This window comes from Eschrichtius robustus, chromosome 10 (assembly GCF_028021215.1).
Source record: "Eschrichtius robustus isolate mEscRob2 chromosome 10, mEscRob2.pri, whole genome shotgun sequence".
NCBI lineage: Eukaryota > Metazoa > Chordata > Mammalia > Artiodactyla > Eschrichtiidae > Eschrichtius > Eschrichtius robustus.
In genome coordinates, this window is record NC_090833.1 from 40,770,914 (window position 1) to 40,774,906 (window position 3,993).

The window sequence follows — 3,993 nt, forward strand, 5'->3', positions numbered from 1 at the left end:
TCAGAACTCCAAGAGGAATGGCACCATTGGATGTTAAATTAAAGTCTTAACTAAAGATGGTTCTAAAAATCAATGTGTTTGGGGCTTCCCTGGTGGCACAGTGGTTAAGAATCCGCCTGCCAATGCAGGGGACACGGGTTCGAGCCCTGGTCTGGGAAGATCCCACATGCCGAGGAGCAACTAAGCCCATGCGCCACAACTACTGAGCCTGCGCTCTAGAGCCCGCAAGCCACAACTACTGAGGCCCGTGCACCTAGAGCCTGTGCTCCGCAACAAGAGAAGCCACCGCAATGAGAAGCCCGCGCACCGCAATGAAGAGTAGCCCCTGCTCACCGCAACTAGAGAAAGCCTGTGTGCAGCAACGAAGACCCAATGCAGCCAATTAATTAATTAAATCTTTTTTAAAAATCAATGTGCTCTGCTTCAGGGCAAGAAAGAAAATTCCAACACAGTTCTAAGTACACAGCAGGTGCTCAATAAATTGCTGATTAACATAAAAGCAGTGACAAGAATCTCATGTTTTTCTAGAAATAGAGGCAGAATCTAGGCTTTCTCTTTTTCTGGAAGTCCACTTTTATTCTGTGTAATGTGGCCGATTCAGAGAGTGTGACTTTATAAGGGCAAGGAAGTAAGGAGACACTCATAAAAAGGTGTGAAAAAGAGACGTTAGGATTGGCAAAGACAAGAAGACCAGCTTCTCATTTCCACACCATCTCAAAAAAAGAATTTTTTTAAACTGAAGGTATTTTTTTCTATTTTCTCCTTAATATGGAGAATAATTCTGGGAAGGGCCTAAGATCTCCCTAATCAACTGGTCCTCACTGTTCTAGGAAGTAGGTGGGATAGAAAGAGATGGCTTCCAATAAAAAAGAATGAAATAATGCCATTTGCAGCAACATGGATGGACCTACAGATTGTCATACTAAGTGAAGTAAGCCATAAGGAGAAAAGACAAATACCATACGATGCCACTTACATGTGGAATCTAAAATATGACACAAATGAACATATCTACAAAAGAGAAACAGACCCACAGACATAGAGAACAGACTTGTGGTTGCCAAGGGGGAGGGGGTGGGAGAGGGATGGATTGGGAGTTTGGGGTTAGCAGATGCAAACTATTATAACAGGGCTTCCCTGGTGGCGCAGTGGTTAAGAATCCGGCTGCCAATGCAGGGGACACGGGTTCGAGCCCTGGTCCGGGAAGATCTCACATGCCGCAGAGCAGCTAAGCCCGTGCACCACTACTACTGAGCCTGTGCTCTAGAGCCTGTGCTCCGCAACAAGAGAAGCCACTGCAATAAGAAGCCCGCGCACCGCAACGAAGAGTAGCCCCCGCTCGCCACAACTAGAGAAAGCCCGCATGCAGCAACAAAGACCCAACGCAGCCAAAATAAATAAATAAAATTAAATTTTAAAAAAACCCAAAAAACTATTATAACATATAGAATGGATGAACAACAAGGTCCTACTATATAGCACAGGGAACTATATTCAATACCCTGCGATAAACCATAATGGAAAAGAATATGAAAAAGAATGTGTATATATATATGTATAACAAAATCACTTTGCTGTACAGTAGAAATTAACACAACATTGTATATCAACTATACTTCAATAAAATAAAATTTTAAAAAAGAAAGAAATGACTTCCAGTTTTGAGTAATTATTATTCCTTCATCTCTGCAGCTCCTCCTCAATATCCAAAAAGTAACCAAAATGAGGTGACAGTGGGACGATCTGCGGAACTCTCCCACTGTTCCTGTAACCTCCAACTGAATGGCACCTTCCAGTGCCCAGATACATACCAATGCTCCCTGTGTGTGCTTTGGCTATATGTACAGAAGGTATAACCCTGAAGAGACTAAAGTACAGAGAAGCTAAATGATTACTGTTCTGGACAACACAGAAGATTACAGGTGGTACTTTCATAAAAATTAAGGCATTTTTTCCAAGTGCACTGTCCAAGCAGGTGACATTATGTACACATTCATTAGATCCTATGCAAAACCACCAGTGTCTCCCTATTTTAAAGCATCCCCATTAAAAGGGAATTAGCCTACTTAGAAAAGAGGGCTGAGTGTATTTAACTTGAAAATGAGATTTGACAAGGTGACCATCTGTTTTCCCATTCCCACTTAATTACAAAAGGAAAAGTACTCGAAGTCAACCAAAATACCCAAGAAGTAATTGATATTATGACCTACTCATTTTCTCTACAAAGTGCAAAAAAAACGGTCACATTGAGAAGAAGCAGAATTAGCGCCCCAGCAACTGATCTTCCACCGCAACCACCTGGCTTGAAGCCAATCACCCTGAAAACAGTGACATTACTCAAGCCATTGGTAAAGGCTTCCTTTGGGAGGGCCAATGCCCATTGGGTGACACCTTATTCTACCAGCTTGCCTGGAATCATCCCCACCCAAAGTCAGAGTTTCTTCCTGCAGAGTCTGTTTGGTGTTTGTGTGTTTTTAAATAAAATATGCTTGAATGCAAAAGTGGAGAAATAGCTCCTAGTATGGAAAGCACAACAGATAAGAAGTCCAAAGATCTAGATACCAACCCCAGGTAAGTCAGTCCTTATCTGGGTGACCCTAGGCAAATCACATAACCTCCCTGAGTCTTAATTTCCTCATCTGTAAAACAGGAATGGTAATACCAATCTACTTACCTTACAGAATGTTTGGGAAAGTTTCGTAAGATAACTGGAAACTGGTAGGTAAAATGTAAAGTACAGGATTAATAACAACATCAACAAGGGACTTCCCTGGTGGTCCAGTGGTTAAGACCCTGTGCTACCAATGCAGGGCGCCTGGGTTCAATCCCCGGTCAGGGAACTAGATCCCGCGTGCCACAACTAAAAGATCCCATGTGCCTCAACTAAAAGATCCCATATGCCACAGTGAAGACCTTGCATGCAGCAACGAAGATCCCGCATGCCACAACTAAGACCCGGCACAGCCAAATAAATAAATAAAATATTTAAACTGTAAAAAAGAAAAAATAACAACATCAACAAAAACACATCACAGTAGACCTAAGAAGAATCCCATAAGGGACTTCTCTAGATCATGAGTAAGTACCCCATACAGTGGTAAGATAGTTTTCTAGCTGCCCCTTCTTGTTTAAAATTTGCTGACCAGCTTCCAAAAAGCCATGAGAACAGTCAAGTTGTCTCAGAGAAGTAATTACTTCCGAATATTTGCAATTGTGGAGACCTGACTTTTGCAAGCACAAAAGTGAACTCTGTGTCCTCAACTCTTTAGAATTATCCTGAGACTACAGTGACCCTCATCCTAGTGTTGCACTCTCCAGTGTGGGAGCCACCAGCCACATGTGTCCATTTAAATTAAAATTAAATAACATTAATTTTAATTGCTCAGTCATACTAACCACATTTCAAATGCTCAATAGCCCCAGGAGGCTAGTGACTGTCATGTTGGACAGCACAGAGAACATTTCCATAATAGAAAGTTCTATTGGACAGTGCTAATAGTGCATAAAAACATAAGGTTTACCAAGAGAGAAGCAGGGAAGTAAAGATCCTATGTGCCTTCAAGTTCAAGCTTTCACTCAATTCTGCCTTTTCCTTAGGCTAATGACTTAAACTCCCCAAGACTCAGTTTTCTTCATCTGTAAAACTGAGACAATAACAGCACTGCTTTATAGGGTAATTATGAAAATTAAGTGAAATAATATAGGTAAGGTATCTAGCATATTACACACAATTGATAAATGTTATTTACTACTGTATTTCATCAAGTCTAAGATGCAGAACTTTTCACATTTTAACATATCTCAAATTTGTATGTAATTTACAGTCAGTGCCAATAGAAACTTGGCAGAGAAGTGAGTTGTGACATAGATGTCAATGCCTGCACATGTGCAAATTAGCACGTGTGTAGAAGGTTATAGATTCATCTGAGTCTCACCTAAGCTGGGAAATAAGCCTTGTTTGCATGGCATGTAGTCGAACCTTATTTTAAGTTT

The 3,993-nt window shown here is 41.1% G+C and overlaps 1 non-coding gene across 1 annotated transcript; it reads left to right on the forward strand.

The window, feature by feature from the left end:
• The first annotated feature begins 2,767 nt into the window (after positions 1–2,767).
• On the forward strand, positions 2,768–2,840 carry TRNAG-ACC (transfer RNA glycine (anticodon ACC)). The gene has a single exon. It is a non-coding gene; the product is annotated as a tRNA-Gly (tRNA).
• Positions 2,841–3,993: the final 1,153 nt, after the last annotated feature.